The sequence below is a fragment of the Arachis ipaensis genome, chromosome B5 (genome assembly GCF_059453495.1).
Source record: "Arachis ipaensis isolate K30076 ecotype BB chromosome B5, ASM5945349v1, whole genome shotgun sequence".
In the NCBI taxonomy this organism is placed as follows: domain Eukaryota; kingdom Viridiplantae; phylum Streptophyta; class Magnoliopsida; order Fabales; family Fabaceae; genus Arachis; species Arachis ipaensis.
In genome coordinates, this window is record NC_142440.1 from 44,885,995 (window position 1) to 44,899,638 (window position 13,644).

The window sequence follows — 13,644 nt, forward strand, 5'->3', positions numbered from 1 at the left end:
ATCCCACGGAGATTGTCGGCTTGAAGCAAGCTATGGTCACCTTGTAAATCTCAGTCAGGCGGATTCAAATGGTTATGGTGAATTGATAATTAAAATATAATTAAAATATAAAATAGGATAGAAATACTTATGTAATTCATTGGTGAGAATTTCAGATAAGCGTATGGAGATGCTATTATTCCTTCTGAACCTCTGTTTTCCTATTGCTTTCATCCAATCCTTCATACTCCTTTCCATGGCAAGCTTTATGTAGGGCATCACCGTTGTCAATGGCTACTTCCCGTCCTCTCAGTGAAAATGGTCCAAGATGCGCTGTCACCGCACGGCTAATCATCTGTCGGTTCTCGATCATACTGGAATAGGATTCAGTAATCCTTTTGCGTCTGTCACTACGCCCAGCACTCGCGAGTTTGAAGCTCGTCACAGCCATCCCTTCCCAGATCCTACTCGGAATACCACAGACAAGGTTTAGACTTTCCAGATCTCAAGAATGGCCGCCAATATGCTAGCCTATACCACGAAGACTCTGATCTCATGATCAGGAGGCTAAGAGATACACATTCAAGCTTGTTTGCATGTAGAACGGAAGTGGTTGTCAGGCACGCGTTCATAAGTGAGAATGATGATGAGCGTCACATAATCATCACATTCATCATGTTCTTGTGTGCGAATGAATATCTTAGAGAAGAAATAGGCTTGAATTGAATAGAAAAACAATAGTACTTTGCATTAATTCATGAGGAACAGCAGAGCTCCACACCTTAATCTATGGTGTGTAGAAACTCTACCGTTGAAAATACATAAGTGATGAAGGCCAGGCATGGCCGAATGGCCAGCCCCCATAAAGGTCTAAGATAGCATAAAACTGATCAAAGATTAGTCCCTTAACATGATAGTAAAAAGTTTTATTTATACTAAACTAGTTACTAGGGTTACAGAAATGAGTAAATGATGCAGAAATTCACTTTCGGGCCCACTTGGTGTGTGCTTGGGCTGAGCATTGAGACTTTCACGTGTAGAGGTCTTTCTTGGAGTTAAACGCCAGTTTGTAACCTGTTTCTAGCGTTTAACTCTGCTTTGCAGCCTGTTTCTGGCGTTTAACTCCAGAATAGGGCAGAGAGCTGGCGTTGAAGGCCAGTTTGCATCGTCTAATCTCAGGCAAAGTATGGACTATTATATATTTCTGGAAAGCCCTGGATGTCTACTTTCCAACGCAATTAAGAGCGCTCTATTTGAACTTCTGTAGCTCCAGAAAATCCATTTTGAGTGCAGGGAGGTCAGAATCCAACAGCATCTACAGTCCTTCTTCAGCCTCTGAATCTGATTTTTGCTCAAGTCCCTCAATTTCAGCCAGAAATTACCTGAAATCACAGAAAAATACACAAACTCATAGTAAATTCCAGAAATATGATTTTTAATTAAAAACTAATAAAAATATACTAAAAACTAACTAAATCATACTAAAAACTATGTAAAAATAATGCCAAAAAGCGTATAAATTATCCGCTCATCACAACACCAAACTTAAATTGCTTGTCCCCAAGCAACTGAAAATCAAATAGGATAAAAAGAAGAGAATATACTATAAATTCTAAAATATCAATGAAACTTAGCTCCAATCAAATCAGCGGGACTAGTAGCTTTTTGCCTCTTGAATAGTTTTGGCATCTCACTTTATCCATTGAAGTTCAAAATGATTGGCATCTATAGGAACTTAGATTTTAGATAGTGTTATTGATTCTCCTAGTTCAGTATGTTGATTCTTGAACACAGCTACTTTATGAGTCTTGGCCGTGGCCCTAAGCACTCTGTTTTCCAGTATTACCACTGGATACATACATGCCACAGACACATAACTGGGTGAACCTTTTCAGATTGTGACTCATCTTTGCTAAAGTCCCCAATTAGAGGTGTCCAGGGTTCTTAAGAACACTCTTTTTTTTGCTTTGGACCTTGACTTTAACCGCTCATTCTCAAGTTTTCACTTGACACCTTCACGCCACAAGCACATGATTAGGGACAGCTTAGTTTAGCCGCTTAGGCCAGGATTTTATTCCTTTAGGCCCTCCTATCCACTGATGCTCAAAGCCTTGGATCCTTTTTATTACTCTTGCCTTTTGGTTTTAAGGGCTATTGGCTTTTTGCTCTTGCCTTTTGGTTTAAAGAGCTTTTGGCTTTTTCTGCTTGCTCTTTCTTTTTCTTTCTTTTTGTTTTTTGCCATTTTTTTCTTTTTTTTTTTTTGCAAGCTTTTGTATTCACTGCTTTTTCTTGCTTCAAGAATCAATTTTATGATTTTTCAGATTATCAAATAACATTTCTCCTTTTTCATCATTCTTTCAAGAGCCAACATATTTAACATTCATAAACAACAAATTCAAAAGACATATGCACTGTTCAAGCATTCATTCAGAAAACAAAAAATATTGTCACCACATCAAAATAATTAAACTAGTTTCAAGGATGAATTCGAAACCATATACTTCTTGTTCTTTTGTTTTTAGAATAGTTTTTAATTAAGAGAGGTGATGGATTCATAGGACATTCATAGCTTTAAGACATAGACACTTAAACACTAATGATCATGTAATAAAGACACAAACATAAATAAACATGAAGCATAATAAACGAAAACAGGAAAATAAGAACAAGGAGATTAAGGAACGGGTCCACCTTAGTGAGGGTGGCATCTTCCTCTTCTTGAAGAACCAATGGTGCTCTTGAGCTCCTCTATGTCTCTTCCTTACCTTTGTTGCTTCATCCCTAGTGATTTTGGTACTCCTATCCTTAGTTGCTCCCAATAGTTGTGTGGAGGCAAATGTATCCCTTGAGGCATCTCAGGGATTTCTTGGTGAGGGAATTCCTCATGCTCTTGTTGAGGTCCATGAGTGGGCTCTCTTGTTGTGCAGTCAAATGCTCTACTACTGAGCTATGGACCCTTGAGATTAATCTCTCCATCTCCCATGACTCAGAGGTGGAAGCTTTTGTCTTCCCTTTCCTCTTTCTAGAGGTTTCTCTGGCCTTAGGTGCCATAAATGGTTATGGAAAAACAAAAAGCAATGCTTTTACCACTCCAAACTTAAAATTTTTGCTCGTCCCCGAGCAAAAGAAGAAAGAAAGAAGGAGAAGAAGAAGAAAAATGGAGGAGAGGGAGAGAGGTGTGTATTCGGCCAAGGGGAAGAAGAGAGGGTTGTGTTATGCGAAAATGAAGAAGGAATGAGGGGTTTATATAGGAATGGGGGGAGGTTTAGGGTTCGGCCATTAGGGTTGGGTTTAGGAGGGAAAAGAATTTGAATTTTGGAGGTAGGTGGGGTTTATGGGGAAGAGAGGATGGATGTGAGTGGTGAAGGGGTGATGGGGAAGAGTGATTGAGGTGATTGGTAAAGGGTATTTGGGGAAGAGGGTTATGAAAAGGTGTGAAGAGGAGAGAAGAAGAGGTGGGGATCTTGTGGGGCCAACAGATCCTGTGGGGTCAAGGACTTAATCATCCCTGCTCCAATTAGGCGTGTAAAATGCCCTTAGCATGCATGTCTGGCGTTAAACGCCAGCTTGCTGCTTGTTTTTGGCGTTAAATGCCCAAATGTAGCCTGTTTCTGGCATTTAACGCCAGATTGATGCTTGTTTCTGGCGTTAAACGCCAGCTTGGTGCTTGTTTCTGGCGTTAAATGCCAGCTTGGTGCTTGTTTCTGGCGTTAAACGCCAGATAGATGCTTGTTTCTAGCGTTTAAACGCCAGAATGCTCTTCCTCCAGGGTGTGCTATTTTCAATGCTGTTTTTCATTTTGTTTTTGATTTTTTAGTAGTTTTTGTGACTCCACATGATCATCAACCTAAAAAAAACATAAAATAGCAATGGAAAATAAATAGATATAATTAAATAACATTGGGTTGCCTCTCAACAAGCGCTTCTTTAATGTCAATAGCTTGACAGTGAGCTCTCATGGAGCCTCATAGATATTCAGAGCATTGTTGGGACCTCTCAACACCAAACTTAGAGTTTGACTGTGGGGGCTTTGGTTAACACTGCAGTGAGAGAAGCTTTTCATGCTTCCTCTCCATGGTTACAGAAGGAGAACCTTGAGTTTTAAATACAAGGTAGTCCTCATTCAGTTGAAGGACCAACTCTCCTCTGTCCACATCAATCACAGCTTTTGCTGTGGCTTGGAAGGATTGATAAACCACTATTTTATGGTTTATATTGTGTTTAATTGTGTGGTTTTATCATGATCCTTACCCACTTATTCATTAATTTAGCATGCATTTATATTTCCTTCCTGAAATTATTACATGATTGAAAACTGCTTCCTAGAGACTTTTAATTATGCATTTTAATTCTCCTTTATTCCATTCGATGCCGTGATCTGTGTGTTAAGCGTTTCAGGCTTTATAGGGCATGAATGAGTTGGAGATTAGAAAGGAAGCTAGCAAAATAGAAGGAACACAAGAAATTGAGGAGATAACCAGTGAGAAGTGACGCGGCCGCATGGCTCACGCGACCGCGCGAAAGAGGAGAAATCGCAGTGACGCGGCCGCATGACTCATGCGACCGTGCGGATTGGAAAAGCACAAGCGACGCGGAGGCATGGACGACGCGAACGCGTGGCAGGGAAAAACGTGAATGATGCGTCCGCATGGATGACGCGATCGCGTGACATGCGCGATCTGCATAATCTGCAGAATTCGCTGGGGGCGATTTTGAACCCTATTTTGACCCAGTTTTCGGCCCAGAACAGCAGACTAGAGCCAGAGAACATGCAGAAACCAAAGACAACATTCATTCTACAGAGTTTTAGTTTTGGAGATCTAGTTTTTACTCCTCCCCTAGGTTTTCTCTCTAGACATTCATAGTTCTTAGGATTTACTTTTCAATTGCTCTTTGCATTGGGACACTGAGAAGAGTTATTACCTCATCAAGACTTCGTCATTCTAGTTCATTTTATTTACCATGTTCTTTGCTTTGTTTAGTTTTACCATTGGAATATCTTTTTAGATTATTTAATATAAGGATTATCTTTATTTTTAATTAGTTATTTTAATTTTTATTTACAATGTATTTCTTTAATTCCTTTTCATATGCTATGAATTTTACATTCACAATGAGCGAGTAGTTCCCTAACATGATGGGGAGTTGATTGAAGGGAACCCTTGAGTTGGAAAGCTTAAAAGAAAGATTGTAATTGGGTTTATGGTTGGATTGCCTTCTAGTCACTAACACCAATCTCTTTTAATTAAGTGGATTGCAACTTGTGAACAGACGTAGCATTCCAACTTGTTTGACTTTCCCTTACCAAGTAAAGGATAACTAAACAGGACAACTTTTAATTGTCAATTAATCTTGAGAGTATTCCAACAATAATAGGGATTCCAACTAATCAACTCCCAATCAAGGCTTTTATTTACATTATTCAAATTCTCCAATTTAATTTCCTACTTACTCAACTCAAACCTTTTTGAAAACCTCTGATTAATAAAATAGCACACTTTTCTGCAACTCGTTGGGAGACGACCTGGGATTCATACTCCTAGTATTTTAATTTTAAATTTCTGTGACACCTTTCTAAATTGATAAGTGGATTTCTGGCGAGTTAAGAACTATACTTGCAACGTATATATTTTAACAATTTTTAATTTGCCAATTTCTGCTACCATCAAGGGTCTTCCAAGGATGATGGATTCATCCTCATCCTTCCCAGTGTCTAGGATTATGAAATCAGTAGGGATGTAAAGGCCTTCAACCTTTACTAACACGTCCTCTACTAATCCATAGGCCTGTTTCATGGATTTTTCTGCCATCTCTAATGAGAACTCGGCAACCTGTACCTCAAAGATTCCAAGTTTCTCCATTACAGAGAGTGGCATTAAGTTTATTCCTGACCCCAGGTCACACAGAGTCTTCTCAAAGGTCATGGTGCCTATGTTACAAGGAATTAGGAATTTCCCAGGATCCTGTTTCTTTTGAGGTAATTTATGCCTATCCAGTGCATTCAGTTCATTGGTAAGCAAGGGAGGTTCATCTTCCCAAGTCTCATTACCAAATAATTTGGCATTCAACTTCATGATTGCACCAAGGTACTTAGCAACTTGCTCTTCAGTAATGTCTTCATCCTCTTCAGAGGATGAATACTCATCAGAGCTCATGAAGGGTAAAAGGAGGTTCAATGGAATCTCTATGGTCTCTAGATGAGCCTCAGATTCCTTTGGTTCCTCAAAGGAAAACTCCTTATTGGTCAGTGAACGTCCCAAGAGGTCTTCCTTACTAGGATTCACGTCCTCCTCCTCCTCTTTGGGTTCGGCCACACCAAGTAAGGTAATGGCCTTGCACTCTCTTTTTGGATTCTCTTCTGTATTGCTTGGGAGAGTACTAGGAGGGGTTTTAGTGACTCTTTTACTCAGCTGGCCCACTTGTGCCTCCAAATTTCTGATGGAGGACCATGTTTCATTCATGAAACTTAAAGTGGCCTTAGATAGATCAGAGATTATATTTGCTAAGCTAGATGGATTCTGCTCAAAATTCTCTGTCTGTTGCTGAGTGGATGATGGAAAAAGCTTGCTATTGCTAAACCTGTTTCTTCCACCATTATTAAAGCCTTGTTGAGGCTTTTGTTGATCCTTCCATGAGAAATTTGGATGATTTCTCCATGAGGGATTATAGGTGTTTCCATAGGGTTCACCCACGTAATTCACCTCTGCTATTGCAAGGTTCTCAGGATCATAAGCTTCTTCTTCAGAAGATGCCTCTTGAGTACTGTTGGATGCAGCTTGCAATCCATTCAGACTCTAAGAAATCATATTGACTTACTGAGTCAACATTTTATTCTGAGCCAATATGGCATTCAGAGTATCAATTTCAAGAACTTCCTTCCTCTGAGGCGTCCCATTACTCACAGGATTCCTTTCAGAAGTGTACATGAACTGGTTATTTGCAACCATGTCAATGAGTTCCTGAGCTTCTGCAGGCATTTTCTTTAGGTGAATGGATCCACCTGCAGAATGGTCCAATGACATCTTTGATAATTCAGACAGACCATCATAGAATATATCCAGGATGGTCCATTCTGAAAGCATGTCAGAAGGACACTTTTTGGTCAGTTGCTTATATCTCTCCCAAGCTTCATAGAGGGATTCACCTTCTTTCTGTTTGAAGGTTTGAACATCCACTCTAAGCTTGCTAAGCTTTTGAGGAGGAAAGAACTTGGCTAAGAAAGCCGTGACCAGCTTATCCCAAGAGTTCAGGCTATCTTTAGGTTGAGAGTCCAACCATATTCTAGCTCTGTCTCTTACAGCAAACGGGAAAAGCATAAGCCTGTAGACCTCGGAGTCAACCCCATTGGTCTTAACAGTATCACAGATCTGCAAGAATTCAGTTAAGAACTGAAAAGGATCTTCTGATGGAAGTCCATGAAACTTGCAGTTCTGTTGCATCAGAGAAACTAATTGAGGCTTTTGCTCAAAATTGTTTGCTCCAATGGCAGGGATTGAGATGCTTCTTCCATGTAAATTGGAATTTGGTGCAGTAAAGTCACCAAGCATCTTCCTTGCATTGTTATTATTTTCGGCCATGTCTCCTTCTTTTTTGAAAATTTTTGTCATATTTTCTCCAGAGAGTTGTGCTTTAGCTTCCCTTAGCTTCCTCTTCAGAGTCCTTTCAGGTTCAGGATCAGCTTCAACAAGAATGTTCTTATCCTTGTTCCTGCTCATATGAAAAAGAAGAGAACACAAAAGAAAATATGGAATCCTCTATGTCACAGTATAGAGATTCTTTATGTAAGTATAAGAAGAGAAGAATAGGAGAGTAGAATAGAGAAGAGAGAAGATGAAGAATTCGAATTTCAAATTAAAATAAAAGGAAAACATTTTTGTTTTTATTAAATTAATTAATTAGAATTCAAAAATATAAAAAGAAATAAAATTGAAATTTAAAACAATTAGTTAATTAGAAAGAATTTTAAAAAAGAGGTTAGTGATTTTCGAAAATTGGAGAGAGAGGATTAGTTAGGTAGTTTTGAAAAAGATAAGAATCAAACAAAAAGATAAGATTAATTGAAAAAGATTTGAAAATCAATTTTGAAAAGATAAGAAGTTAGAAAAGATTTGAAATTGATTTGAAAAAGATGTGATTGAAATTTATTTTGAAAAAGATTTGAAAAATAAACTTAAAAAGATTTGATTTTGAAAATTAAAGTTGATTACTTGACTAACAAGAAACAAAAAGATATGATTTTTAAAATTTAAAGATTGAACTTTTCTTATTAGGCAAGTAACAAACATAAAATTTTTGAATCAATCACATTAATTGTTAGCATTAATTTCGAAAATATGAAATAGAAATAAGAAAAAGATTTTTGAAAATCATTTTGAAATTTTCGAAAATATTAAGAAGAAAATTGAAAATGATTTGATTTTTGAAAAATTTTTGAAAAGATAGGATTTTTAAATTAAAAATTTGACTTGACTTATAAGAAACAATTAAATTTTAAAAAGTTTTGAAAAAGTCAACTCAAATTTTCGAAAATTTATGAGAGAATAAGGGAAAGATATTTTTTTTTTTTTCGAATTTTTAATGAAGAAAGAGAAAAACAATGAAAAGACTCAAAACATGAAAATTATGAATCAAATCACACAATGCATGCAAGAACACTTTGAATGTCAACATGAACACCAAGAACACTTTAAAGGTCAAGATGAACATCAAGACTTATTTTTGAAAATTTTTAAGAAAAGAAAAACATGCAAGACACCAAACTTAGAAATTTTCAAACTTTAGACACTAACAAATTGAAAATGCATATGAAAAACAAGAAAAGACACAAAACATAAAAATGCAAAGATCAAACAAAGCAAATCATCAAGAACAACTTGAAGATTATGAAGAACATCATGCATGAGTTTTCGAAAATTTTAATGAAATTAACAAGATGCAATTGACACCAAACTTAAAAATTGATACTAGACTCAAACAAGAAACATCAAATTTTTGGTTTTTATGATTTTATTAATTTTTTTTTGGATTTTTCGAAAATTAATTGGAAAAATAAAAATAAGGATTTCAAAATTTTTAATGAGAATTCCAGGAATCATGCAATGTTAGTCTAAAGCTCCGGTCCAGGAATTAGACATGGCTCACTAGCCAGCCAAGCTTTCAGTGAAAGCTCCGGTCCAAAACACTAGACATGGCCAATGGCCAGCCAAGCTTCAGCAGATACAAATCAGGCATATAACAACTGATTAGATGAGAGTCCAAGGGCTCTTGTCATGATAAGTGGAAGCCTCAGTCCAAAAATTTAGACATGGCTTGACAGCCAGCCAGGCTTCAACAAATCATGAAGAAACTCTAGAATTCATTCTTAAAAATTCTGAAGAACATAGAATAATTTACTTTTATTAAAAAAAAATTTTTTTTTTTGAAAATTTTTTTTGAAAATAAAAAGAATAAAAACAAAAACTTAAAATTAAAATAAAATTACCTAATCTGAGCAACAAGATGAACCGTCAGTTGTCCAAACTCGAACAATCCCCGGCAACGGCGCCAAAAAAACTTGGTATGCAAAATCGTGATCGTTCATTCCTTGGTAACGGCGCTAAAAACTTAATACGCACGTTCATAATCTTAGTTCTTTGTCACAACTTCGCACAACAAACCAGCAAGTACACTGGGTCATCCAAGTAATAAACCTTACGTGAGTAAGGGTCGATCCAACGGAGATTGTCGACTTTAAGCAAGCTATGGTCACCTTGTAAATCTCAGTCAGGAGGATTCAAATGGTTATGGTGAATTGATAATTAAAATATAATTAAAATATAAAATAGGATAGAAATACTTATGTAATTCATTGGTGAGAATTTCAGATAAGCGTATGGAGATGCTATTATTCCTTCTGAACCTCTGTTTTCCTATTGCTTTCATCTAATCCTTCATACTCCTTTTCATGGCAAGCTTTATGTAGGGCATCACCGTTGTCAATGGCTACTTCCCGTCCTCTCAGTGAAAATGGTCCAAGATGCGCTGTCACCGCACAGCTAATCATCTGTCGGTTCTCGATCATACTAGAATAGGATTCAGTAATCCTTTTGCGTCTGTCACTACGCCCAGCACTCGCGAGTTTGAAGCTCGTCACAGCCATCCCTTCCCGGATCCTACTCGGAATACCACAGACAAGGTTTAGACTTTCCAGATCTCAAGAATGGCCGCCAATATGCTAGCCTATACCACGAAGACTCTGATCTCACGATCAGGAGGCTAAGAGATACACATTCAAGCTTGTTTGCATGTAGAACGGAAGTGGTTGTCAGGCACGCGTTCATAAGTGAGAATGATGATGAGCGTCACATAATCATCACATTCATCATGTTCTTGTGTGCGAATGAATATCTTAGAGAAGAAATAGGCTTGAATTGAATAGAAAAACAATAGTATTTTGCATTAATTCATGAGGAACAGCAGAGCTCCACACCTTAATCTATGGTGTGTAGAAACTCTACCGTTGAAAATACATAAGTGATGAAGGCCAGGCATGGCCGAATGGCCAGCCCCCATAAAGGTCTAAGATAGCATAAAACTGATCAAAGATTAGTCCCTTAACATGATAGTAAAAAGTTTTATTTATACTAAACTAGTTACTAGGGTTACAGAAATGAGTAAATGATGCAGAAATTCACTTCCGGGTCCACTTGGTGTGTGCTTGGGCTGAGCATTGAGACTTTCACGTGTAGAGGTCTTTCTTGGAGTTAAACGCCAGTTTGTAACATGTTTCTAGCGTTTAACTCTGCTTTGCAGCCTGTTTCTGGCGTTTAACTCCAGAATAGGGCAGAGAGCTGGCGTTGAACGCCAGTTTGCATCGTCTAATCTCGGGCAAAGTATGGACTATTATATATTTCTGGAAAGCCCTGGATGTCTACTTTCCAACGCAATTGAGAGCGCGCCATTTGGACTTCTGTAGCTCCAGAAAATCCATTTTGAGTGCAGGGAGGTTAGAATCCAACAGCATCTGCAGTCCTTCTTCAGCCTCTGAATCTGATTTTTGCTCAAATCCCTCAATTTCAGCCAGAAATTACCTGAAATCACAGAAAACACACAAACTCATAGTAAAGTCCAGAAATGTTATTTTCAATTAAAAACTAATAAAAATATACTAAAAACTAACTAAATCATACTAAAAACTATGTAAAAACAATATCAAAAAGCGTTTAAATTATCCGCTCATCGGGAATCTTCTATGTCACAATATAGAGATTCCTTTATGTGAGTATAAGAATAGAATTAAGAAGGAAGAAGAAGAAATTCGAACACAGAGAGAGAGAGAGAGTTCGAATTATTAGATGAAGAGAAGTGTTAGTAAATAAATAAATAAATAGAAAGAGATGAGAGAGAGAGAGAGAGAGAGAGAGAAAGAGTATTCGAATATTAATTAAAATAAAAGAAAAATATTTTTGTTTTTATTTTAATTATTTGTTAGAATTTAAAATTTAAGAAAAGAAATAAAGGCAAATTGAAAACTAAATAAATTAATTAATTATAAAGATTTTTGAAAAAGTTGTTAGTTAGTTTTCAAAAATGAGAAGTGAAAAAGTAGTTAAGTGGTTTTGAAAAAGATAAGAATTAGTAAGCTTTTTAAAATCAAACAAAAAATCAAGTAGTTAATTGAAAAAGATTTGAAAATAAACAAGAAGTTAGGAAAAGTTTTGAAAAAGATATGATTGAAATTTATTTTGAAAAAGATTTGAAAAAGAAATTTAAAAAGATTTGATTTTGAAAATTAAAGTTGATGACTTGACTAACAAGAAACTAAAAGATATGATTCTAGAATTTAAAGATTGAACCTTTCTTAACAGGAATGTAACAAACTTGAAATTTTTGAATCAAAACATTAAATGTTAGCAATAATTTCGAAAATTATAAAATAAAATTAAGAAAAAGATTTTGAAAATTTATTTAAGAAATTCGAAAATGTTAAGAAGGAAAATGAAAAAGATTTTATTTTTGAAAAAGATTTGAAAAGATAGAATTTTTAAACTGAAATTTTCACTTGACTAACAAGAAATAACTAAATTTTAAAATTTTTTTGACTAAGTCAACCAAAAATTTTGAAATTTATGAGTAAAATAAGGAAAATATATTATTTTTTATTTTTGAATTAATGAAGAGAGAGAAAAACAACAATATGATACAAAACATAAGAAATTAAGATCAAAACAAATAATGCATGAAAGAACACTTTGAATGTCAAGATGAACACCAAGAACACTTTGAAGATCATGATGAACATCAAGAACATATTTTTGAAAATTTTTAAGAAACGAAATATATGCAAGACACCAAACTTAGAAATTTTTAATGTTTAGACACTATGAATTCGAAAATTCATATGAAAAACAAGAAAAGACACAAAACAAGAAAAATTAAAGATCAAACAAGGAAAATCATCAAGAACAACTTGAAGATCAAACAAGAACACAATGCATGACTTTTTCGAAAATTTTAAGAAAAATTAAAACATGCAATCAACACCAAACTTAGAATTTGACATATGACTCAAACAAGAAACACAAATTTTTTTGTGGTTTTTATGATTTTATTAAAAATTTTTTGTATTTTTTTTTTAAATTTTTTTGGGAATAGAAAATAAAGAAATTCAAAATTTTTAATAAGAATTCCAAGATTAGTGTAATTTTAGTCTAAAGCTTCGGTCCAAAAGAATTAGACATGGCCAAATGGCCAGCCAAGCTTTAGCATAATAGTTACAGACATGTCCTTTCTACAATGGAAAGTGGAAACCTCGGTCCAAAAGATTAGACATGGCTTAACAGCCAGCCAGGCTTCAACATATCTCAAGAAGCTCTAGAATTCATTCTTAAAAATTCTGAAGAACAAACATTTTATTTTTATTATTTTTTTTCAAAAATAAAAAATAAAAAGTTTAAACATAAAATAAAATTACCCAATCTAAGCAACAAGATGAACCGTCAGTTGTCCAAACTCGAACAATCCCCGGCAACGGCGCCAAAAACTTGGTGCACAAAATTGTGATTCACACTTTTCACAACTCCGCTCAACTAACCAGCAAGTGCACTGGGTTGTCCAAGTAATACCTTACGTGAGTAAGGGTCGATCCCACGGATATTGTTGGCTTGAAGCAAGCTATGGTCATCTTGTAAATCTCAGTCAGGAGGATTCAATTGGTTATGAGGTTTAGATAATTAAAAGATAAATAAAACATAAAATAAAATAAAGATACTTATGTGATTCATTGGTGGGAATTTCAGATAAGCGTTTGGAGATGCTTTGTTGCTTATGAACCTCTGCTTTCCTATTGTCTTCTTCCAATCATGCGTGCTCCCTTCCATGGCAAGCTGTATGATCCTCTCGGATGAAAAATACCAGGTACAGTTTCTGCACGGCTAATCAACTGTCGGATTTCTCATCTCGGATGAAAAATACCAGGTATAGCTACCGTACGGCTAATCATCTGTCGGTTCTCACTAGCGTTAGAATAGGATCTCTCTATCCTTTTGCACACTGTCACTACGCCCAACATTTTCAAGTTTGAAGCTCGTCACAATCATCCCTTCCCAGATCCTACTCGGAATACCACAGACAAGGTTTAGACTTTTCGGATCTCAGGAATGCTGCCAATTGTTCTAGCCTATACCA

The 13,644-nt window shown here is 35.9% G+C and overlaps 1 non-coding gene across 1 annotated transcript; it reads left to right on the top strand.

The window, feature by feature from the left end:
• Nucleotides 1–7,055: 7,055 nt before the first annotated feature.
• Nucleotides 7,056–7,163, top strand: LOC148564041 (small nucleolar RNA R71). Its single transcript, XR_015884069.1, has one exon. It is a non-coding gene; the product is annotated as a small nucleolar RNA R71 (small nucleolar RNA).
• Nucleotides 7,164–13,644: the final 6,481 nt, after the last annotated feature.